Consider the following 27,127-nt stretch of genomic DNA (forward strand, 5'->3'; position numbering starts at 1 on the left):
CATGACCCATAAAATAAATAATTGGTATGTTGAACTTAAAAATTAATAACCTCTACTCTGAGAAAGACAATATCAAGGCAATGAGAACACAAGCCACAAAAAAGGAGAAAATATTTGCAAAAGACATCCAATGAAGGACTGTTATCTAAAAGATAAGAACTCTTAAAACTAAAAAAATATTTTTTTTAAATGAGCCAAAGATCTTAATAGATATCTCACAAAAAAAGATATACGGATGGCAAATAAGCATATGGAAAATGCTCTAATTCATCTGTCATCAAGGAAATGCAAATTCAAACAACAATGATATGCCATAACACTATACAACTTTGAGAATGACTAAAATCCAGAACACGCACAAGACTAAATGCTGATTGAGGTGTGTAACTGGTGGTGTGAAGATGTGAATGAGGAACTTTCATTTCCTGCTGGTGGGAATTCAAAATGATCCAGCCACTGTGAAGACTGTTTGGAGGTTTCTTACAAAATTAAACACACTCTTATCATATGATTTATCAATCACATTCATTATTTACCCAAAGGATTTGAAAACTTATGCCCATACAAAAATGCAGATGTTTACAGAATCTTTAATTATAACTGGCAAAAGCCTGGAAGCAACCAGAAGTTCCTTCAGTGAGTGACTGAATAAACTGTGATACATCTAGGCAGTGGAATATTATCAGTACTAAAAGATTTGCTATCAAGTCATGAAAAGACATGAATGAAATTTAAATGCATATTACTAAGTTAAAGAAGCCAATGGGAAGAGAACTATGTATGTATGATTTCAAATATATGATATTCTGGAAAAGACAAAACTCTTTCCAATAGAATGCAAATACAATGACAGCATAGATTTCAAGGGCCTAAATCGAGCCTTGCACACAATAAATGCACAATAAGTATGTATGGTATAAATGACTGAAATAGGCACTTGTGAGCCATATACCAATACAAGTGGTTCCTGAAGTCACAAGGCCTCTTAGTGATTATAAGGAACCCAAAATCAACACTGAAGAAGTGGGTCAAGGAAGAAAAGTCCACAATAACCATAAAACAATTATGTATGTAAGTAGGGGAAGAATGAGAGAATGGGACCCAGAGTGAATGAGGAAGGAATATTCTGAAGAGAGAGGTCAGCAAATGCAAATACCCAGAGAGATCCAACATAAAAGTAATTAAAAACAACCCATAATACACAGCCTTCAGACAGCACTGTCATACTAAACATCTCTGAATTGTACATTTTACAAGGATACATTTAATGGTATATGAATTATATTTCAATAAAGCAGGTATTTAAAAAAAGAGAGAGAGATCAATGGTGGCTAAACTGTTTCCATAGCAGAAGAAAGGCAAGCAAGTAAAATGAGACACTGAGTAGGATCACTCTTACAAAAAGTTTGGCTACAAAAAAAAGAGAAAGACAGATGGGGATAATGATTTAAAACAACAAACCTCTCATCAGTGTAGAGACTGAGTGTTCTAAAGTCAAGCTGACTTGAGTTTTCATCTTTCGCAAGTTACATTATAAGTTATATAACCTTAGTTTCCTCATCAAATAGATGAGTTTCATATAGTACCTCTGATCTGAGTATCAATACTTCACTTCTTTTTACTGTGTTATAATACTTCACTGTCTAAAATACGCTTTTTATTTATCCACTCATTAGCTGATGGACATTTGGGTTGTTCCCACTTTTGAGCTATTATGAAAAATGCTGCTATGAAATTTCATGTACAAGTTTTTGGGTGAACATACATTTTCATTCCTCATAGGTAAACAGCAGGAGTGAAACTGCTAAATAATAAGGTAATTTTACGTTTAACACCATAAAGAACTGTCAAACTGTTTTCTAAAGTGACTGCTTCCCTGGTGGCTCAGAGGGTAAAGTGCCTGCAATGCAGCAGACCCAGGCTTGATCCCTGGGTTGGGAAGATCTCTTGGAGAAGGAAATGGCAACCCACTCCAGTACCCTTGCCTGGAAAATCTCAAGGACGGAGAAGCCTGGTAGGCTACAGTCCATGGGGTCCCAAAGAGTCGGACACGACTGAGCAAATTTACTTTCACTTTTAGCTTTTCAAAGTGACTGCACGATTTCAATCCTCACCAGCAAAGTATGAGGGTTCCAATTTCTCCATATTTTTATAAACACCTATAATCAACTATCTTTATTACAGCAACAGTGTAAGTATAAAGTACAATCTCATTGTGATTTTAATTTCCATTTCCCTAATGTCAAAATGTTCAGTATCTTTTCGTGTGCTTCTTGGCCTTTTGAACAATTACTCTTTTCAGTAAATACAATCTCAAAAAAGCTTAGGACCAAATAACGCTTAAGGCATATTTTCAAGTTATATGTAACACAGACATGGCCACTTACTTCTTAGCTGAATAACTGAACAAACTAATCAACAAATGAAAGATTAGGGATTAGACATATGTGATTTATTGGCATATTGCTTCCATTTTTAAACTAATAATTTGAATTCCTCTGCATTTCCACAGAATTATTAATAAGGTAAAGAAACTTTTAAAATTTGTAATGACAAAGAATATGTACTAACCTTCTGTTCAGTATTATGATAAATACTATATTAGTATTTTGTTTGGTAATAATTAAGTACTCTATTAGATAAGTGCTAGGAAACTGGAACTGTAATCCTGTTATACGAATACTTTAATGCTTCCTTGAGGTTAGAGGTGAAGAAAAAGCAAAAAAATGATTAAGAAATGAATGACCTTAAAATACACTGCTGACAAACTTAATCAGATATGAATGCTACAAATTTACCCAACACCATAAAGAATGACACACTCCTCAGGGGCAATAGGTTCTACGAAAATATTAGTAATCCAAATTGGCCATGATTTTTCAAAAAGACCTAAGGAAATATGTGACTTTCAGTGTAAAAGATTGAAGAGAAAGAAAACTGATTCTATAATATGCCTGATTAGAAACAAACTATGGATGGCTTTCTCCTTGTTTTTCCCTTTATAGGCCTCCTATTAGTCATATCATAAAGAAAGTCACTTACCTTTAACTCTAAGGTTCTTTGTTCTCATGTAATAAATACTTTGGGCTCCCGGAACCCCACAGGAAAATCATACGTAAGTCTACTAACCTTTACTGCTGCCAGTTTATTCTAAGTACCTATCCATTATTAGTTGAAAAGTATTGACTACATAATTAATAAAAAAGGCTCTTTCAACCAGAACAATGTTATATATAAACTTAAAAGGAGAGAAATATGAGGCATAAAAACGATAGAGCAAAGAATGGAAGTCCTTTTACACTTGTATTTGACATCACACAAAATAATGACAAATTAAACATTGTATCACTTAGAAATTGTTTTGAAATTCATAGTGCATGGAATATACAACCATAAACAAACACATACAACCATAATCAGTAAGAAAGCTCAATAACATTTAACAAAAAAAGGTAACAATAAAGAGTGAAAAGCATCAAGATTATCAAGTTATTCTTGTAGTTGTTGTTAATTGGTCTCATATAAAACTATACTAATGTCTCTTCATACTTAATATTAGTAGGTGAGTTCTCAGCTACATACCAGTATTTCCATTTGTTTTCCTCTTAAAGGCATACAAATTTACATAACACTAAGGACAATTTCATAAATATTGGAAATATAATATTTATTTGTAATATAATTTCAGCAATTTTCTACTCTTACAAAAGTGTACAGGTCTTACAATCATTACATAGCTTTAATATTTATTTCTTAAATTTAAGGAATTAACCCTCACTAATTGAAATTTCTCTAAAATCACTTCAATTGTCTATCTAACAGTAAGAATCTTTGAGAATTTTTAATTCCATTAATCGCTGAGTAGTTCTAATACTTCAGATGATCATCCAACACTGGAAACAAAGGTTTTCTTTCACAAGAAAGAGCTCAACTCTCAATTTTTGTTGCTTTTTCAAGGACAATTCATTTGAGGATCTTTTTAGTCACACAGATATCCATAATTAGCAATGTGATATTAATTTAATGGAACATTTCTAGAAACAACAGAGTATATTTTGTTGAACAGAAGAACAGATATCCTGAGAAAGAACTAAGTGCCTTCTCCAAGACAGGAGGGGCGAGGTGATCCTAAAATCACCCCTACCAGAAGGATCTCTGTCGGCTAAAAGGAGAGCAGGAAAGACTGGGGAACTCTATAAGACAAGCTACCACCATGCATTCCTTAGGGTGGAAAAGGAGAAATCCCAGCCAGGAAGAATTCAGCAAAAATCAGTTCAGTGGAGGAGGGAAATACCCCTCTACCACATTTGTTATTATTAATCATAAAACAGCAACTCATAAAAGTATCACTGAATAATTAAATGGGCCTGGAAAATAGGAATGTATGTTAAATCTCACAAAAGAATTATTAAAATTCATAAATGAAAATAAAGACATCACTGGTTTATTTTACTGCTATATGATCAATCTGTTCTCATATGCAAGATTTAAATTTGTAAAGCCGAGGAATATCATTATTCACTTTAATGCCACATTTTTCTAATCAAAATATGTCTCAAAAAAAGGAGAGGATATAGGAAGAAAACAATAAAGCAAACCAATTTTAACAAGAAATGAATGAGATATCTATTACTCTCGTTCGGTTTACACATAAAATGGGGGTTGTTTCTATTGGCTGTTCTGCTTGACAAGGCTTGCACTTTTCTCGAAATGTATTGTCAAAAGTAAATAAAGAGTAATGCTGAAAGAAAGATGAAAATATTTTAAATCTTACTTTTACTTCTGTATTTTAGTGGATCTGAATATTGTCATATATAATATATTTCCAACAGTAAGTTAAATAAACTTTGAGGTGAACTAAAGCAATCTTTCTAGTTTCTGTAAGCTCTGATTTCATTAGACTACTTTGGAATAGGTGAAAATTGCACAGGAGTGCCCTCTGAGGTGTTTGTTTCCCTTCCTGTAATTTGCTTCATCCTGGTATTCAGCCTACATGGACCAAGATCAGAGCTGGAACTAGGCAGAGGATAGTGAGGAGGTAAACGTATAAATGAGCTTCCCTGCTGGTTCAGATGATAAAGAATCTGCCTTCAACGCAGGAGACCTGGGTTCAGTCCCTGGGTCAGGAAGATCTCCTGGAGAAGGGGATGGCAACCCACTCCAGTATTCTTCCCTCGAGAATCCCATGGACAGAGGAGCCTGGCGGGTACAGTCCATGGGGTCACAAAGAGTTGGACATGACTTTTCTACACGCGCACAGAAAAGGTAAAGAAAGAATATTCTTATGTTCTTTCATAATCCACTGAAGAGATGAAATGATGTTAACAAACAGCACATCAGTTTAGGAATCGACCTGATTATATTTCTGTTTTATTATGAAGAGAATATGTATTGAACCGTTAAAATAACTGCTTTGTATAACTATCCATCTTTGAAAAAGTACATACAAACTGAAACTCATTCCAGATACTTAAATCACATCAGTGAAGAACATAAAGGAACACTTCAGAAGTACAGGAACTCAAACCATGCTCAGGGTATGGGACCCATGTTGATGGGGTGTTCCCTCTCTTGCTGGCCAACTCTGTACAAATATACTGACTCACATTTATACGGCATTCTTTAAGGAGTTTCTTCATATGCTTTCTCATTTGATCACTAGGATAAGACAATGAGAAAAAAATCCCTACTTTACATAAGCAAAAATGGAAATCCAAAGTAGGCAAGGAACAGCCCAATGTGCCAACATTTTAAAGAAATATAGACAGAAACTGAATTTGGGACTTTTCTTATTAAACCCTTGGCCTGTATTACTATACCTTTTAACAACACCTGAGGGACCCTCTCTCAGTAGGGATTTTCCTATTGAAAAAAATAGTAATACCTAGGAGACAAACTGAAGTATCCCAGTTTGAGGCAAATATATATTTTTTTAATAATGGCAACAACATACACACACACAAACACACACACTCATTACTTGGGTAATGACAGTACCATTACTCAGTAAAAATTTCAGGGTTCTACTGTTCTCCCCCAATTCTAATTGGTTACTACTCTATTTTGGAATACCTCTCAAGTTTGTGCCTCCTACCCTTCCCTCTGTTCCTACCAAAATTCAGGTCTAGCTTTTATATAACCTTAAACACTGAAAGACTCACCATCGAGTCTCCTGTCACCACTCTGCCTTCTCCTCCATCCGTCTTCTACTCTGCTACCACAGGTTAACAAAATTTCAACACCTCATCTTGCTGACAGAGGATTCAAACCTTCAGCACAGAATACAGGCCACTCAGCCATCTCGACCTGGCCTTATCTTTTAGGTTTCATTTCCCTTTTGCCCACAACACAAATCCCACGTTACACTCACTTAACACACCAAACCAGATGTTCACTAGAAATGCCCTGTGAAGCAGCACTTACACGTTTCTGTATCTTTTCAAGAACAAACGAAATTCTCTGAACCCTAATTTCATTGAAGTAATATTTGAGCTGGTATAGAACTAGATCCAACTATGTGGGAAGGCAAACTCAAAACTTCAAAAGAAAAGATAAAAAAAAAAAAAAAAAAACTTCTTTGGGTGCTGTGACGCTGGTGTTAAAAGTCCTTACTCCCTCTTGTCTCATTTTTAGAAGTGTGACAAATTTAGTGTTTCCTCCTAAAAGCAGAAAGGAAAAGCAAGTACCAGCCTGGAGTCTGCCACGAACAAAGCAGTGATCACACTGTGCACTTCAGGATGGTCTGGGGGGACCTGATGGCATTTCTGTCCTGAGTATTCACTCCTTCTCTGTTTTATCATCCTTGTGACATAAAATGAGCCAATAAACAATTCCACAATGCTGTTGAAAATGTTCAATCCAATTACATGATTTTCCTTTTTTAAAAATCTAGCTTTCTGGTAAACTTATGCATAGTGATAGGAATTTTGAAGCAGGATACAGTCTGAAAGAGTAACCCTAAGTAGTATTCAAAAACTAAAATGATAACAATGGTACCATGGAACTAACAGGGATCTACCTAAAGAATTTTAAATATTTATATGCCCAAAGATTGCTCCATTTTCTACTGGGCAGAACAACGAAGTTCAAAATATACTGATGAAAGTTATTATTATGTTTACTGGCAGTCAATACCAATTAAAAGCTACATTTTAAAATGCATATCAGGTGTTACTGGAAAATGCATCCATCTGAATAGCAGCTATTGAAATGAAGTTTATCAAAAAGGGTAAATAATGTATAAAAGTCCCAAGTGAGTGATGAAAACCTTGTATAGATGACAAGCCCCGTATCAGCTGGAAACCAGTGCTCAGACTTATTGGCACCAAGAATGTTTTCTTAATTTCCTAAGTGTGCACAACATCACACCCCCAAGTTGGCCTAGAATACCCTTACTTACTGCTTTATTCTATTAAAAACCATTTCAACGTACTTATATTCCTGACAGATCCATTTTATAATTTTAATTCGCAGTTCTAATGCTTCCTGTGGAGTATTTATGTATGCTTTCGTTCAACATAACACTTGCTGAGAACTGGTGATGGGCTTGGTACTATAGCACAATCACTGCTCTCAGGGAAGCTGGTGAGGGAGACAGGGACTGGTGAACAGATCATTATAACAGCATGGTGACAGCCTCGGGCAAGCAAGCAGAACACAGAAAACCAACTCTTCTTGGAGACTGAACTCAGGGAAGGCTTTATTGAGGAGGAGGTGCTATCTGAGCGCTCCTAAAATAGAAGTAAACTATATGAAGTAATAGAAGAAAGTATGTGTGGACTTCAAATGTGTGGCACTTTGGGATGATGGTTAAGACCCAAAGTACAGCCACGCAGTGGGCGCCTCCAGTAGTAATAAATAGCCCAGTCTGAGTATCACTAACCCAGAGGTTTCAGTACTGGGGCAGGGGGAGGGAGGCAAATGTCAAGGTTTATTTCTTCCCTGCCTGTTGACATTTTCACTAATTTCATCTTCAAACTTTCTTCTGATTTTTAAAATGTGATCCCATATTAGGTTTTGTTTTTGGAGAGGAAAAAAGATAATCACGTATAGTACTAGTATAGCAGTGTTGGTCGCTCAGTCTTGTCCAGCTTTTTTGCAACTCCATGGACTACAGCCCACCAGGCTCCTCTGTCCATGGAATTTTCCAGGCAAGAATACTGGAGTGGGTTGCATCTGCACTTCCAGAGGATCTGCCTGACCCAGGGATCACACCCAGGTCTCCTGCATGCAGGAGGATTCTTTACCGCCTCAGCCATCAGTCAGTTCAGTAGCTCAGTCATATCTGACTCTTTGCAACGCCATGGACTGCAGCACACCAGGCCTCCCTGTTCATCATCAACCCCTGGAGTTTACTCAAACTCATGTCCATTGAGTCGGTGATGGCATCCAACCATCTCATCCTCTGTTGTCCCCTTCTCCTCCCACCTTCAATCTTTCCCAGCATCAGGGTCTTTTCAAATGAGTCAGGAGGCATATTCCAGGGAGCCATATTCCCACAAAAACTTTTCTATTGACATTTATTCAAAAAATATTTATCAAGGAGCTGCTGGATGACAGGCTTGGCTTTTAATGCTGGGAATATAATGGTGAACCAGACATACCTTCATGGGTTTTACCTTATAGTTGGGGGTGGAGAGGACTAACAAATGAATGAAACATCTCATGGTCCCCTCAGAATGGCAACAGTACAACAGAATAATATGACAATGCTGGGGAAAAGAAATCTTTGGAGACAGGGAATTAATAAAAGCTTTGCCTGAAGAGCCCATGGAGCTGAGACCTGAAAGATGAGAAGGAGATAAACCATATAAGGATCTGTAGGAAAAGCATTCCAGGCAGACGGAACTGCTAATGGAAAGATCCTAGGGCAAGAACAATCCTTGGCATTCAAATGACAAACAACAACAACAACAAAAATGACAAACAACGAAAAACGCTGGGGGAGGGGGGGAAAGAGATACACAATGAAGTTAAATAATTAGCACTGAACGATGTGGTGTTTTAGGCCAGTGATTCTTAAACTGTACTGCGCATGAGAATCACCTGTAATGCTTTTAAAAATCCAAATGCCTCGGCCACGTCCGAGACCAATCACTGAAGCAGGAACCAGTGATCAAGTGTTCTCTGAAACCCTCCATGGGATTCTGATGTGCCACCCAGCTAAAAGCACTAATTTAAGCCATAGAAAGATTCAAATTTTACTCTAATTACATAAACAGTCATTGGAAGATTAAATTTGAGCTGAAATTTCTGTCATGCACTTGTTTAATTTCTATCTGGATACCTGGGGAAAAGAAACAGTAGGCCTTAAGAATACATTAGTTTCCTAAGCAAATTCTTCTAAAGAACAATAAAAATGAAAACAATTATTGAAACATGTCCCTCTAGAAATTCAAATAATTTAGGGGAATAATGGTTCTTTGGGTAATGTCCACTCAGTTATACCCACTTCCTGATTCATTGCTTTAATGTATTCTCCCTGTACATCCTAGAATATGTTTGCTTATAATTTGTGAATAACTTTGTATCTCTAAAGAATAAATGATATACAAAACATTTGAGATGCTGTCTGAATTTTCCTTATATTATTTTTTTGATTATTTGTAGCATTAACTGTGGGAGTTCTCTGGTGCAGGCCACATGGTCCCATCCACTGTAAATGGCACATCATTTTGAAGCACATAATTCTGATAAGAGTTTGCTCACTAGCATTGCATTTGGAAATAACCTTTGAGGAGAAATGGAATTTATTTTGAACTGATGTAACCTGAGAAACTCACCATGGGTTAAAATATTTAGATATATTTATCAGGTGCAGATGGCATCTCTATTTTCAAATAAACACTAGAACACCTTTTTTTGGATGGCATTTAACAGAGAATAATTTCCTAGTGGTAGTCAAATGTCTCATTTTCCAGCTCTTAGTGTCAACTTGAGTTCTTATCTTGTAACAGCTAACAATTATGCATAAACTAAGGTACCAAAATTAAAGAAAAGCAAAAGCAATCAAGTCCTGGTCCCATTTCAGGCAGGCAAACCAATCAGCTAAAAGCTGACTCAACTATCATGTGGCTCCACAGTCCTAGAAGCTCTGCTGAGATACCATCTCCTCCAGTTTCATGAGGATACTAAAATACATGAACTACATGAAGGAATTTTATTTTAAAAGTCAGCCCCTTAAGTTTAGAAAATAAACTTAAGACATTCCTTAATTTGCCTACCCAAGACAATATTTCATCAAAATTGCATATGTAAATACTGTATTACCACAATTTTTCTTTAAAGGAATTTCAAGACAGTAGATAAATTTTCTGTACAGTCCATTTGTATGGAATTCACAGTATGTGAGTCAAAAGAAATAACAACTTCTATTCAACCCTATCTTCTTTAAGTTCTATCTGATAAAGCCAGCTGAGTTAACCTATCTCAAAATAGCCTGTGCATTCTTTCTATACCTTTATGAAAACCCACAGCATCCCCATCTTGTATTAAGTATCTGTCTCCTTTTTTTTCTAGTAGACAATACATTAATTGAAATCAAGAGCTATGTTTATGCACTTTTGCACATTCACAGTACCATCCTTTGTGGTGTTATACAAACAACTAATTAACGAATAATGCAGACTTATCAGCCTCCCACTACTGAAGGTAAGACATATAAAGCAGCTAAGTGCTAGAAGGAGCTGCAAATATACATTACCAATGACAAGCCCTGGTGCCTACCACTCTCTCCTCCTTGGTAAAAGGACAAAAAAGTGAGGAATTTGAAAAAAACGTGAAAAGGCTGAAATGTGAAATGAGAGGTACTGGTATGCTCAGAGCAAGAAAAGAGACCCATTGAAAAAGAGGATTTGATGATTTAAGACTGCATACATAAATGAAAGATAAAATGGCCCATAAATTCATTCAATCATTCACTCCTTCAGTGAACAATTTTGAACATCTAATACAGGCCCACCATCGAGAACATAAAACTAAGTAAAACACAGCCCCAGACTCCAAGTAGCACACCAGTAAAAGCTATAATGTATAGTAATAAGACCAATGTAAGAGCTATACATAAGTGAAAAAGTACAAGCGCTTAATTCATTGGGAAGGAAAGGTAGTCATGGAACTAAGCCTAAATGGGACGAGTAGAATTAGTCTAGGAAAAGAGGCAGAGACAGATCCATCCCCAAAGAGGCACAGCTGTGAGAGAGTAGTCTGTGCAGAGAGTGACAGCAGTCTCTGTGGATGGAGCAGAGGCTGCCGTGGAGGGAGAAGCAGGGACAAGGCAAGAAGGGAGGAAGGGGCTAATCACGGAGCGCCTGGGCGTTTGTAACTGTCAGCCTCCTGGCAATGAGAAACCAGTGAGCGGCTTTAAGAAGCCATGTGGCATAGGAAGATTTGTAAAGCAGTGTGCAGGATGGGTGGAGGGGAAGTAAGCACAAAAATATAAAGGCCCCAAAAGATTGTCCTAAAATTATTAATAAATTTCGGTTCATCTGATCTTGCATAATGGCGAACACATAAACCTAACACAGTCACTACTCTGACAATCAATGAGTTACCAACTTGTGCAGAAAAAAAATTATAAAATAACTTGTAAAATTTGAGTAGGAAACTATTAAATAGAACATATGAATTTCAACTTTAAATGAATAAGTTCAATTTTCATGAATAAGTAATAACATACTTATTAATAATTATTATTAATAATAACATAATTTAACTGTTAATACCCTTCATAATACAACTAAAATGCTAAGTGAATTAATTGAAATGAGCTGAAAATATTTATCACAATCTGACATTCTAATTATCTTATTTCATGTTACTTTTATGTTACTTTATGACCCAGTTTTCAATGCTGTCACATTATTTTTGTCATTTGTTGCTTTTATAGGATTACTACTTACCTAATGATCTAAGTTCTTTTGTTTGAAATACAATTCAATCGTCTTAAAAATCTGGTTGAACTTAAATGAACAAATCTACTCAATTTTACTAGGTTGCTTACTGGAATTCATATCACAGAGAAATTTACTCAAGGGTGAATAGCTGAGGCAAAATTATAACTGAGACATGTAATAAGCAATCCTATGTTAGAACGTATACCACATTTTGAATATATTTTAAAAGATCTTTCAAATTACAGTTAATATTTCACTAAGCAATGCTACCTTGGAGAAGGAAATGGCAACCCACTCCAGTATTTTTGCCTGGAGAATCCCACGCGCAGAGCCTGGCAGGCTACAATCCACGGGGTGGCAAAAAGCAGGACACAAATGAAGCGACTTGGCATGCACACAACGCTAACTCTGCTTTTATGGTAACTGAATTTTCACTGTCGGTAGGCCACACTGATTGGTAAAAAGTGGTATACTTTCCTAGGTATATTAATTGCAATCAACTGTGACACTTTATTCTGGTATTTTTTATTTATTTTATATCACCTGAGATCCATCTAAGAGGGCTAAGTAGAACCAGTCCTTAAGAGTTCTGTGAAGACACGGTCGAGTTTCACACAGCTCGCAGTTTTCTGGTCCTTGGCTCTCACAAGCTACGGCAGGCCTGGCACTCCTACAAAAGCTGGCTGGACAGCACTGCTGCTGGAAGCAGAGGGAAAGCTGAAGTAATAAGATGCAGGGGACAGGGCTCAGCCTATGCAGACTAAACATCCGAAACAGTCACAAATTTTCCAAAGCACGTGTGGCTCAGTCATGAAGTGGCAGAAGACAAACTCAGCTGATGCGACCAAGAAGAAAGGAGATGCTGGCAGCTGTACGTTGACCGCCTTTAATGCAAGAGCTCACTGCTCATATTCATGAAGTTCAACCATATGTTCTGAGTATTTCAAAAGATTAATTTTAAGAATTACTGTGACAATCTGTCAGATCTTCTGCAGAGCTGGGTTGTAAGAAGAAATGTAATTTTTCTTAATTTTTAGGAAACATTTTTCTTCTTTTACAAAACCACAAGGTTTCAATAGCTGGCCAGTTAAAACTATTACTATTCATAAACTCTGCATGCCTAAGAACTTGATACAACTTAAAACATGTACCACCCACAATCCTAATTTTGGCTTAGTCAAGAGAAAAACATCAAATTTAGATCACCATTAAATGCTTTAGCTAGAATTATAAAATTCACTGAATGTTTAAATAGCAAAATTTGAGGATGAAAGCAAGGATGTTAAGTGTTTTTTTTTTTTAACACATAAAAGGTTCTATTTATATTTCTATCAACATCTATATCTATATTCCATAAACTTTGAAACTGACCTGTAAAGACTGGATACAAAGCACAGTAGATTTCATTTTCAAACAATGGCCACAACAATATCTCCTATCCCAAATGCTCTTCTTACATCCCATTGAGAGGTGAGGTCTACATTATTTCTCCTTGAATCTGGACGAGCTGATGACTACAATGAAAGTGACACTATGTGCGTCAAGACCAGGTAATTAAAATATGGTCCGACCCTCACCTGACTCATCAGAACCCATGTTCTTGAAGCCTCTGGCTACCACTTTAGCAGTCTGACCATGCAGGGGACATGATGCTATAAGACCAAACTGCCAACGGGGGGGAACTCATAGAGTCCTTAAGACTACATGAATAGAGACATGCCTGGACCACACCTTATGCTGCTTCAGCCTCCCGCTATTTTGGCTCCAGACACCAAAGACTTCAAATGCATGAGAGATGGAGTCAGAACCACCTAACTGAGCTCTGCCCAGAATTCTGGCCCACAGAAAGCAGGAGATAACATTGGTTTTGCTGCCTCAAGCCACCGTGTTTTATAGTTCTTTGTTAGAAAGCAATATATAACTAGAACATACTTTGATATCAGAAGTGAAAGTAGCACAATAAAAGTAAGCAAACTCAAAACTGATAGTATTGACTTTTAGACCAGGCAGCAGATGGAAGCCTGAATAAGACCGTCAATAAGACCTTGATGTGCCTCAAAGAGTTTTGACTGTGAGGGGCCAGAGAAACAGAAGAGTTATGTTCTCTGAAGGCAGAGAAAAGAAAATTCTTGCCAAGTGGTTGAAGGACATTTAGCAATATGATTTCCCACACTGAGGTAAAAAATAGAAAATGTACTTAATGAACGCCAAGGAATTACTTTAAGGAGACTTCTGAACAGAATACTGAAAGGAACACCTGCCTCCCCTTTGCTACTTACGATATGATACTGATAGACAGTTGAGTTCATAAAGGAGCTACTTGGTTTTCAGCAAAATTTGGAGGAACTATTAAAAATAAGACCAAACTTTCTAGGTTTGAAAATAAAACTATATTTCATTTCCTATCACTTCAGAGAGCAAAATAAAAAGGAGCCTCAGGGAAAAGATAAAATGTCAGGTGATGTCAGAAAAATCTGGTCTACAAGTAAAGGTAAGCATGTGACTATAAACACTCTGTATCAAAATTTCAGGAATATCAAGATGGTTGCCTCATAGATTCTTTAAAATAGATAAAGGACCATCTAAGGATCTTAAGGGAAGAAGAAGACAACTTTCTCCTCTTAGCAACAGGACTACTAAGAATTTTAAGGTTGGGAACAGGGTCGGGGAGCAAAGTCGCGGTAAGGGGTTAAGAGATACAAGATTTTAGTGTTAGTTGCTCAGTCGTATCCCACTCTTTGCAACCCCATGGATGGTAGCCCACCAGGTTCCTCTTTCCATGGGATTTCCCAGGCAAGGACATTGGAGTGGGTTGCCATTCCCTTCTCCAGAGGATCATTCCAACCCAGGGACTGAACCCAGGTCTCCTGCATTGCAGGCAGATTCTTTACCATCTGAGCCATCAGGGAAGTCCCATGAGCTACTGGATATAAAATAAAATACAAGGATGCAATGTTCAGTGCAGGGAATAAAGCCACAGTCAATAATAATTTATATGGAGTATAATCTATTAAAATATCAAATTACTATGCTGTATACCTGAGACTAACATAATATTGCGAGTCAATTATACTTCAATTAAAAAAAAAAGTAAGAATGTTATCACACCACATAGGGAACCTCTGGTAAAAGAGCAATTATCTCAGAAATTTGGGGAGTGTGGCTTTTGTTAACAGAGTGAATTATAAATTAACATACAAGAAACTAAAAATTTCTTAGCAAATCATTCCAATTGGCGCTAAAAGCAAACAAAAACACCACAAAATAAAAAGTGGATTTTGGAGCCCAAAGTTTCATGCACAGGTAGAAGCTTGAGAAAACTTGTCAGCAACAAATACAGGCCATGTTTTTTTGGAAAAAGAATGAAAATTCCAAGGATGGAAACAAGAACATAGTGAATAGAATCAAGAGTCAAGGAGAACAATTCCCAGAAAAAGACTGAGCCCCAACTTAAGCAAATGCCAGCAAGACCATCTGGGTTTGATATTTGCTGTGGGATACAGCAGCCTCTCATTTCTCCGTCTTTGAACAGGTGGGACCACAGAATTTTCCTGTGCCTGTCATACCACGAAATGTCGGCTACGTAAAGGGCAGATAACTTACGTCTTCAGTTCAAAGTTTTTCAGAAAATCCTCTAGTTCAAGAATTTTCAATACTTGAAGCCTTACTCAAGGAGCCTCATCTGCACCTGGATTTGATTTAGAAGACAAGATCCTAGACTCCAAGGTAATACAGTAATGGAATGAAACTTAAGTGGGGTGGGGTGGGGGGCTTTGATGGCAAACATAAGCATTTCTTAAACCTAAGAGGACTGTAGAGGTGTGGTCAAAGAACGGCCAGAGGCAGATAACCGCAATAATATCTCCCATCCCACCATGTAGAGGGTAGTATGCCTGTCTACAAGATACTTATGAAAATGCATGGATGTATGTACACACCTAGAATAAGTTATGGAAAGAAATGAACCAATATGACATCTATGGTTACCCGAGGTGATGAAACTAATGAACAAACCTATTTTCTTTTTATTGTCTGCATTTCCCAAGCGTACTACAGAGAGCAGATTATTTTCATATTCAAAAATATCATATAAAGTTATTCATTTAGGGCATATATCCAGAAACAATGAAAACTCTAATTCAAAAAGATACATCCACTACAATGTTCACAGCAGCAGTATTTATAACCAGGACATGGAAGCAACTTAAATGGCTATGAATGGGTAAAGATGAATGAGTAAAGAAGATGTGGTATAAACATACAGTGGAATATTACTCAGCCATGAAAAAGAATGAAATAATGCCTTCTTCAGCAACGTGGATGGAGTTAGAGATTATCACAGTAACTGAAGCAAATCAGAGAAAGACAAATATCATGATATTAATTCTATGTATAATGTAAAAAATGACACAAATGAATCTATTTACAAAACAGAAATAGACTCACAGACACAGAAAATAAACTTCCAGTTACCAAAGGAGAAGAGGTGGTGGAGAAATAAATTAGGAGTTTGTGATTAACAGAAACACACTACTGTATGTAAAGTAAACAATAAGGACCTACTGTATGGCACAGAGAACTATATTCAGTATCTTGTAAAAGTCAATGAGAAAAAAGTCTGAAAAAAATATATATATATAACTGAATCACTTTGCTATACACCTGAAACTGACACAACATTGTAAATCAACTATACATCAATAAAAAGTTGTTTGTTTGGAAAAAATTATTGAATTAAATATCAATTGAAAATAAAGACAGGTCTGAAAAATCAGTACAGCTAGCAAGACACTGAATGCAAATTATTTGTTTTAAATGGACTTAATTCTCCCCAAAATACTTTGTAAAGATGACTCATAAAATTTCTTCAAAGAAGATTTTATGTTATCCATAGCCTGAATGATTTTTTTTGCCTTATTATTTATTGTGGGAGAAAAAAGAATATTAAAGAATTAAAATATTGTATGTACTACATCTTGCATCAATACCATTTAAATATTCCTCTAATTTCTTAAAGATTCTGAGCACAATTATTTATAATATTTATAATAAATGATCACCCAAACCTTCAATACAAATGCAACACAATGTCAATCAAGTGATCTTAAAATCATTTAGGAAACTTATTTAAACTTTTCACTATTAAATAAGATTATATTACTTCTATAACTTTTACTTTTAGCACCTTTGTCTAAGACATGAAATATATTTTAAGTGTGAAAATATTAGTTTAAGATTATAGTGTTATATAAGAGAGAAATTGTGTCACAGCTTCCTATTTTGTGGCAACAAATACATTAAATTAGGTTAAATTTTATTGCTAACAACATTTATACCAGTCTCATTATTACAATTTACATATGAAGTATTTGATGCTTCAAAAACTTAAATTTTGTTGGAATAATCAATCCAAAATATTCTGTAACATTAAATATTTAAAGTAATAAATCTGTCAATGAATAAGCAGTAAGAGAAAATGGTAATTAAATCTGATCTCTGTGGTGTCATATTTGATAAGATCAAGAAGGTAAATAGATATGGAGCTGCTGCTTGCAGCTGAGGCATCTCTGAATTAAATTAGGGTACTGCATGCTTATCCATCATGTTTTAACTGTCATGTGAAACTAAACATAAGTTAAATGACTATGTGATAGAGGTGAGGTCTAAATTATTTTTCTTTAAAGTGAAAGACTGAATAAAAAACTATCTTAGTAAAATTTAATTTGTAACAATGACTAATTTAATTAATAAACATGTTAAGTTCAAAGACTATTGGAATCACCCTCTTCCAACCAATAAATGATCACTCTCTTTCAATCAATGAATGTTCAAACAAATTTTTTGCCGAAATCAAACAACTCTTTCTAAAACATATCCATTCCTACAGAGACAACTTTTTTATTTATCATTCTACAGGCCAGTTCTCCCATTTCACAAGTATTGAAACAGGCGCAGACATGGGTGACTTTCTACAATGTCAGTCAGTGAATCAGAGGTGTCAAATAGTTTCTTTAAAACTTGACAACTCTACATAGTTTCTCTGACAACTCTTAAAGCCATTGCCTCCTGCCTGGGAGATACATTCTAGATTCTCACAAACTTGTTAACACAGGATTCTAATATTCTATCAAAAACTGAATGGTCTCTGGAGGACACCTCTGCTTTATTTAGGAGATGGAAATAGTCACACAACAAGGTCACACGACAGGAGGAGGTCACACAACAGGCTGAGATCATGTGTGAAGCTGCAAACGGACAGGTTTCCATTACACACACTGTCGGAAGTGGTACCTTGAAGTCACTTGAATGGTGGTACATTGGTGGTACCTTGAATCAGTGTCAGGTAATTAATCACTCCCTCTAGTTCAATTTTAGTAATAGCAAACCCCCTTCAAATTATTATTCTGCTAGTGTAACTGAGGTATATGAAGTGTAAGGAAGAAGACTATCAAGTGTTTTTGTGATTTTTTTCACAGCAGCTTTGTGATTCAAATGGAAAATTACTCTAGAAAGTAAACTTTAATGACTTTCAAACACTATCCAAAACTTCAAAGTGTAACTAAAGTATTTCCTCAAACATAAAACATCATTATTCACATGATGCAGCACACCACCATTTTATGTAGCACCAAGGGGGAAAAAAAAAAAAAACGCTGTGATTGTCATATAGTGACATTAAACCATATCCCAAATTCAGTGATCATAAAATATGTTAATACTGTATGTCTTAGGATCATTGAATACGCTTGGCTTATTTTAATGGGTTTACAAGAGACAAAAAAAGAATTTAAAAGGCTGTAAGATATAAAACAAGTATATAACAAAAACATAATCCTAGGCTTCCAAGTAACTAAAGAGTTAATATCTAATTATAGTTCTTAAGCATAGTAAATGTTGAAACATTGAGAAATATAGAAAACATTTAAAAACTCATGAAAGTATCACTTTTACTTCTTAAAAAAACCACAAGGCAATCAAAGCATAGTAAACATTAACTCTTTAGCAGACTTCTAAACTTAAATACCTAATTATTTGACAAAGTTAGAATTTCAGTCTACAAATATTTACTGGGCATGGACCATACATCAGGCTGTATTACAATAATGGAAGACACAGAGGGGAAAATAGCAGACAGAATTCCCTGCCTAAGTGGATCTCACATTGTAGTGGGTAGACCATAAGAATACTAAACAACGTTTCAATGTGAAATATGTTGGTGAGGAGGAAACTAAATCAGAGAAGGAAGATTTCTATTCTTTGATTCTATTATTGCAATAAGAACACAGGTTCCTAATCCTAAAATCCAAATGTTTTTAAAGTAATCAAAATTTTGTTAGGATAAAACATGGGGCAGGGGAATGCTTTGTGATGGGCTACAAGTTTTCTGAGGGTATTACCCAAAGTGAAAATAAAGTCCTTCAGGTTTGGAATAGAATGAACAGCCTAGTCTGTGTGTGTCTGTGTTACTTGCTCAGTCATGCCCAACTCTTTGCGACTCCAAGGACTGTAGCCCACCAGGTTCTTCTGTCCATGGAATTCTCCAGGCAAAAATACTAGAGTGGGTAGCCATTTCCTTTTCCAGGGGATCTTGCTGACCTAGGGATCAAATCTGGGTCTTCCACACTGCAGGGAGATTCTTTACTATCTTACTAGCCTGGCAACTATAGGCTTCTATCCAAGCACTTGTTTCAGTGTTAGAATGTAGTCACAGGGACTGGTGGAATGCAGCTGGTCAAGACGATCTGAGATATAGGGATGAACTATGGTTGCCCAGAAAAACTGCTAGAAAATCCACAAACAAGTATGAGAGAAGCTGGATAGAGCCTGTAGAACATGAGGGACATTTGACAGCAGATAATGGAGTAGTGAGGGAGGGTAGATCTCCAGGAATAAAGCCTAATTACTTTAGAACATGGATCAAAGGTACAAGAATATAATGATACCAGTGGTAAAACTCACTAATCAAGAAGATCTTCAATTCTTACTGACTCAGCATAGGATGGATTCTCGAGGTGTCTCAAACACCAGAGGTCCATGGCTCTGTGCCTGCCACCTGCCCAACTCCATGAACTGCCTTCAAGTATCAGAGTAAGGATCAAAGTCAAGAGTAACTCAAGGAGTATAAAATTACTTTGAGGTTGCCGCTTCTCAAATGCTCCTCCTAACATTTCAGTATCTAAATTGGCAGTGTAAATTTTCTGACATTTCTCAGTCCAAAAAAATATCTAATTTTTAAATAAATGTAAAATTTGGCCCAGAACTCGACATAGCATTTTCATTTTCTCATGTAATGTGCAGTCCATGAAAAACAGCATTCTTAAACTTGCTTTTATTTATTTTTTTAATTAAGAACTCGCCACGTCCCAGAGCTGAGCATTACAATGTTCCTCTGTGGAGGCTCAGTGAGACCTTTGCCATAAGGAACGAGGGAGCCGGGGCGCCTGTGGAGCCACCACTACTAAGCAAGGTGTGGCCACTTGGTCTTTAGCTACATCTTTCTGAACAGCAAGTAAGCCATACAAATATTATTAAGTAATAGCACCCGGACAGATGCCAGGAAAGTCCAAAGAGGACAAAAAGGAAACAAAATCTCTCTGAATGTAAAGCTACAAGTACAGTTTATATTTGGACAGCTAATAGGGAAATTAATCAAGCCACTAAAATATCATTATCACTGCCTTTATGGAGATGCCCTCCAAGTGAGATAACAAATATGGTCATGTGTGGTATCTCATGTTCTCTAATAAAATTTCAGATCGTTTTTGAGTTGTTAGAGTACCACAATCAGACTTTTTAATGTTCTTATTATTTTATTAAATGGCCAAAGGAAAATTAACCTGTTTCACATGGACAAAACACGTGTAAATTAAAGTTATCTGTTCTATAAGTTAATAAAACTGGAATTTTTTCCTATTCTCATTTACAGAAAGCCACTTTACAATAAATGTGAGATACATACTCTGTAATGAGAATGTTGCATTTATAATGCTTCCTACTTTCTGAACTGCTGACTCTAGGCAATCTTCTCAATTCAAATTACATTAGTCATTAAACCTAAGAAAGATGTTAAAGGTATGTGTATGTCTACTTAACAGGGTTGAAGACTGCACAAAAGGTCTAAAAGCGCTTATTCTAGGTCAAAAGGTGAAATTGGCCCTTAATTCAATGGTTTTATTTTTCTTAAACTAACAGAGTTCGAACATAATCCAACTTTTGGGGTTTTATCATGAATTCCTATCTCCTCCCTACACATCAGTATTATATAAAAATCTCACATGCTTAGTTTCTGCCTCTTTTTGTCACCTCCCAAGATAAAATAATTTCTTTATTACAGACTGACTAATATGTCTCCAAGGGTCCTCATTCCCTTCATGGAACTAGAAACTCTCCTTAAACTTTCCCACACTATCTCTTAGGATACAGCTGGTTGTGCTCAAGAAAATTTTTCAATATACACATAGCAAGTAAAATATTTTTCAATGATTGCACATAATCTGAATGGAGCTATCGAACTTTAGGTTTTCAATTCTTAATTGTACTTTAAATTAAATCTAATAAAACGCAAATATTTCTTAGGCATGACAATTAAGTCATAAACTCTCTTGAGAACATTTATGCCAAATATACACAGCCAAGTGAAGGTTCTGGAATTATCCAATTACAGGGAGATTTTTCCATATAGCTCATTATACAGAGCTCATGACTTAAAAGAATATCCACTATATAATAGATTATTCACTGTAAAAAAAAAAAAACAACACTGTGGCCAATTAAGAAGTTTGCATCTTTTCATTACAGAATATTTTTTACCTTTGAGTAAGAAGACATACGCCTGTTTTTCTTATGGCAAATTTTTACATTGTTTTTTCCAAGGGTATTTAAGTATTCTATTTTCTTCTAAAACTGATATATCATTCATTTCAATACTCTTAGTTCTATTTTTGTTTTTATACTTATATTTTTTATTCTTTTGATAATTTCTCTGAGAAAGAGAATTAAATCTATATATTGAAACAGTATTTTTAAATTTAAATATTTTTAAGTTGGTTATATGAGAATTCTCACTTTTACTTAGGTAGGTTTAAAGCTACTTTTAACTTCAACTTCTTGTATTCCCAGAACAAGAAGAATTACCAGGGCTGTAAATCAGAAACAACACAGAACTAGTTATTCATCAAGGCTATGTTACTGCCACTTAACGTAGTATGCTGAGAAAGATATTGCAAGGTGGCATATATCAACTTTCAACCCATTTTAAAAGTCAATATTTAAACTAAGGGAGTCCAAAGCCAAGACATTTTGTTGAGAAACTCAAAATCTGTTTTCTACAACTGTGTGGTCGTATGTGCATCCTAAGTGCTTTGCTGGTTCATACTTTCCCTATGTGCCAGTGAACCTGCTTTCCAATGTTTGTCCACAAATGCCTCATCGATGATCACAGGGTCATTGCTCTAAATACTGTTCAGGGCTCTTGAGTGCCTAAAGATGTGTCATCATATCAATGCTCCTCTGCATATATGTAACATGAAAACACAGGCACAATTTACTATTTTAGTCTAAAACAAACTACATTTCTTTGAAAGACATTCAGTGTACCACTAAGTAAATTCAGAAAATAAAAATCAGTCCCACAAAACATGAACATGAAAGTTACTTTCATGAAAGTTACCAATTCTCCTTATTTTCTCCAATTTCTTTCAGCAGTTTTAAACCAAGAGAAAATCTGCCTGAAGGGGAGGGGAAAAAAAAAAAAAAAGCTCTTAACTTCAATCTAAAGTCTCTTACATAACCCAGGCCTGAAAATAAATGTATGTGCATGCACCCTATCAAAAACCTGGATCTTTTTCTTTGACTACTGGGAGCTTATCTCAGATTTCTCCAGTGATAAGAAATACTATGAACAGTTAACTTTGGTGGGATGTCTGCTATGTGATAGGCTTTAGACATGGCTTTAGCTCTAATCCTCACAAGCCTGAGAAGGCATTACCCCATTTAAATAAAGGAATCTAAAGTAAGAGAGGTTTTATTTTGCCTAAAGGCACGCAGAGCTCCAATTCAAATTAAGATCTGAGAGCAAAACAGGTCTCTCTTCTCTTCTGCTCTTTTAGCTAATGAATAATAGAAATGACTTTAATGGATTGTCCCTCATATCAGTTCAGTCCCTCAGTCCTATTTCTTTCTTTTTTTTTTCCATCATGTCCGACTTTTTTCTTTCAAAATCCTCTTGTGACCCATGGACTGTAGCACAGCAGGCTTCCCTGTCCACCACCAACTCCTAGAGCTTGCTCAAACTCATGTCCATTGAGCTGGTGATGCCATCCAACCATCTTATCCTCTGTTGTCCCCTTCTCCACCTGCCTTCAATCTTTCCTAGCATCAGGGTGTTTTCCAACGAGTCAATTCTTTCCATCAGGTAGCCAAAGTACTGGAGCTTCAGCTTCAGCACCAGTCCTTCCAATGAATAGTCAGGATTAATTTTCCTTAGGATTCACTGATTTGATCTCCTTGTTGTCCAGGGGCCTCTCAAGAGTCTTCTCCAACACCACAGTTCAAAAGCATCAATTCTTTGGTGCTCAGTTTTATGGTCCAACTCTTGCCTAAGTAAATACAACCTCATTTGAATTACAGTCTCACTAAATAATATTCAAAGTATACCTCCCTCTATTTCTTCTAACTTGAACAACTAAATGGGGTCTTAATTTTCAAAAGATCAATCAACATTAGTAAATTATAAGATACATATAGAAATGTAAGGTCTGTGCAATCAAGCAGATAAAGCTAACAGAGATAATTGACCAACAGAAGAAACATCACAGAGTGTTCCAATAGAATGTATATATTAATATACTTATCAGAAAGTAAATAACATACATAAGGAAAGAACATGCCTCAATATCTTGAAACAATATTAGGTTGTTTAAGGTAAGCAAAATGGGTGTCTGGCCAATCTACCTGCTAAAACACATTCTGCCATGGAAACTCTGTACTGGGAAAACTCCGTATGTTAGGTTCTAGCTTACGTGCTCGTGGACAGTGAATGTGACAAGTGTATTAAGCAAAGGAGTAGCTGGGGAGTACTTCCTAGACGAGTTGAAAGTTGGCATGGTCTTGAGAGAAATTCAGCACTAGGGCGAGGCAGAGGAAAGCATGCTCCAATGTTATTATTGCAGAAAAGGGCTGGCAGGAAAGAGGGAGAAAGAATTCTTCATACAGCTACACTGTATGAGCAAAAGGAACAGAAATTGGGCAGAAATTTTAAAAAGGGCAAATAAGAGAATATGTATATCTAAACGAGGACCAAGGGCCAGAAAAAACATGCACTTTAAATACACTCACATAGCTAGAAAGAAACACCAAGAACTTTAGTTCAAACCTCTCATTTCAAAGACAAGAAAACCAAGTCCCAGAGTAGTTAAACAATCTGCCCAGACACACGGGCACAGCCAAAATTTGATGAAAAACACCACTCACCTGCTATTTTAGACAATGCTATTTCCACTCTAGCAGTGGTTTCCCAACCATCATTCCTGAGCTGAGGCCAAGGGATTCTGGGAAGTTCCCTCGGGAGCCCAGTGAGGAGCCAGGGGGAGGGTATTCAAACATGGTACTTCTGATTTTGTCTCTTTTTGGGTTTTTTTTTCCCATTTATTTTTATTCGTTGGAGGCTAATTACTTTACAATATTGCAGTGGTTTTTGCCATACATTGACATGAATCAGCCATGGATTTACATGTGTTCCCCATCCTGATCCCCCATCCCGATCCCCCCTCCCGCCTCCCTCCCTCTCCATCCCTCTGGGTCTTCCCAGTGCACCAGCCCTGAGCACTTGTCTCATGTATCCAACCTGGGCTGGTGATCTGCTTCACCCTTGATAGTATACTTGTTTCAATGCTGTTCTCTCTGAACATCCCACCGTCGCCTTCTCCCACAGAGTCCAAAAGTCTGTTCTGTACATCTGTGTCTCTTTTTCTGTTTTGCACATAGGGTTATCGTTACCATCTTTTTAAATTCCATATATATGCGTTAGTATACTGTATTGGTCTTTATCTTTCTGGCTCACTTCACTCTGTATAATGGGCTCCAGTTTCATCCATCTCATTAGAACTGATTCAAATGAATTCTTTTTAATGGCTGAGTAAAATTCCATAGTGGATATGATTTTATCTCTTTTATATGTTGAAACTCTATTAAGACTTATTTGAAGAAAAGAATCTCTCTTTTTTCTTCAAGTACTCTTCAAGGCTTCATTAGCGATTAACATTGTTGAGTTCTGTGCTATATGACACAGACACAAACACAAAAGGAAAAACAGTCTTTTGCCCTCAACAAATTAAACTATAAAACTTACTCAACAACCAGGTACTGACTGCATGTTGTATGCCAGGCACTCAGCTCTACACTGGGAAATGAAATGAATGAGAAAGACATTAATCCAGTAACAACACAGAGAAATATAACACACAACTGTGACAACGGCAAAGTTGCAAGAACCAAAGGGCACATGTGATCAGGAAACTTTAATCCAAGGAGTCACTGTGTAGTAGAGGTGAAATGACTGAACCAGCAACTCTGACGATCATAAGTGCTCAATAATAAGTATGTACAAGGCTCTATTTAACACAGAGGAGGCAGTTATGAGCTCGGCTGGAGGGGGCAGGGACACCTCTGATGAAGGTGTCATTCGTGCTTCATCTAGGAAGACATACTAAGCACATGTTGTTATTGCAGAAAAGGGCTGGCAGGAAAGAGGGAGAAAGAAGGATTCTTCAGACAGCTATACTGTATGAGCAAAAGGAACAGAAATTGGGCAGAAATTTTAAAAAGAGCAAGCTCTCAAGGAAAGAGTGTAAGGTCGTCTCAAAGAAAACCTAGAACTACAAAACACATGCAAGGGTCAAACCAGGCAAAGCCTCGTATTCTACACTACAAACTGAGATTGAATCTGCACATGCAGGGGATGCAGGGTCACTGAAGGCTGTAATCAGGAGTGTGACATAGTCAAAACTGCATTCCAGAAAACTCCCCAGAAAGCACTAAGAAAGATAATAGACCAGAACAGGGAAGACTAGTGGCTACGAGACCAATTAGAAGCTGCTACTATTTTACAAAGGATAACTAGAACTGTGGATTCATTTTATGTTCCCTAGCATAGGTCGGTATTTTAAAACTTTGTTAAATGACTAATAAATGAATAAAAGAATAATGCTGTCATGCCAGGATAGGCAAAGAATATAAGGAATCATAAAAGAGAAGCAAAATTTTATGACCTGATGCTGTAGCAAAGAGGAAGTCACTGAAAGTTTTCCATCAGAGGAGTAACATAATGGAAATATGTCTAGGAAAGCTTACCATGTTATGGCATATCAGAATGAATAAATGAGAGAATGACATGATTTAAGAACACTTGCAACAGACAGCTAAAGTAGTTCAAACATGAGCTAAAAATGTTCAGCCTGGTAATGGACCTGTATAAATATAGGGGGAAAATGAATGAAAGAGACATTTGCAAAGGAAAAAAAAAATGAAGTCAATCAAGAGATAAAATTGGTTAATTTTTTTCTATAAAGGGGCACATCATAAAAGTTTTAGGCTTTCAGGGCCACATGGTCTCTAACACAGCTACTTAACTCTGCCACAGTAATAGGAGAGCAGCCACGGGCAGCCACAGACAATGTGTAAGCAAGTGGGCATGGTTGTGCTCCAATAAAACTTCACTTACAAAACAGGCAGTGGACTAGATGTGACCAGCAGGACATAGGTCATGTGGCTCTAGGAGTAAAAGAGCACTGAAGAATTGATGCTTTCGAACTGTGGTTCTGGAGAAGACTCTTGAGAGTTCCTTGGACTGCAAGGAGATCAAACCAGTCTATCCTAAAGGAAATCAAATCTAAATAATCACTGGAAGGACTGACGCTGAAGCTCCAATACTTTGGCCACCTGATAAGAAGAGCCGACTCATTGGAAAAGATCCTGATCCTGGGAAAAACTGAGAGCAACAGGAGAAGGGGGCAACAGAGGATGAGATGGTTAGATAGCATCACTGACTCAATGGACATGAGTTTGAACAAACTCCAGGAGATAGTGAAGGACAGGGAAACCTGGCATGCGGCAGTCCATGGAGTCGCAAAACCCCGGACACAACTTAGAGACTGAACAACCACAAGTAAACACAGCTGGGGAGGGTATCTGAGTCACAATTACATCCACTACGAGTGATAGGAAGTCTAACATAG

General features: G+C 36.6%; 1 protein-coding gene across 6 annotated transcripts in view; it reads right to left on the bottom strand.

Annotated features, from left to right (window-relative positions):
* Positions 1-27,127, bottom strand: part of BMPR1B (bone morphogenetic protein receptor type 1B) — a 423,394-nt gene that overhangs the window by 168,628 nt on the left and 227,639 nt on the right. Inside the window, exon 1 of one of the 6 annotated variants that reach the window (XM_065907201.1) lies at positions 12,438-12,491. The exons of the other annotated variants lie outside the window; for them this stretch is intronic. The gene's annotated coding sequence lies outside the window, so the exon portion shown is untranslated. Of the gene's footprint in view, positions 1-12,437; positions 12,492-27,127 lie in introns of those variants that run through there. 6 annotated transcript variants of the gene reach the window in all.

This window comes from Muntiacus reevesi, chromosome 16, assembly GCF_963930625.1.
Source record: "Muntiacus reevesi chromosome 16, mMunRee1.1, whole genome shotgun sequence".
Classification (NCBI taxonomy): Eukaryota; Metazoa; Chordata; class Mammalia; order Artiodactyla; family Cervidae; genus Muntiacus; species Muntiacus reevesi.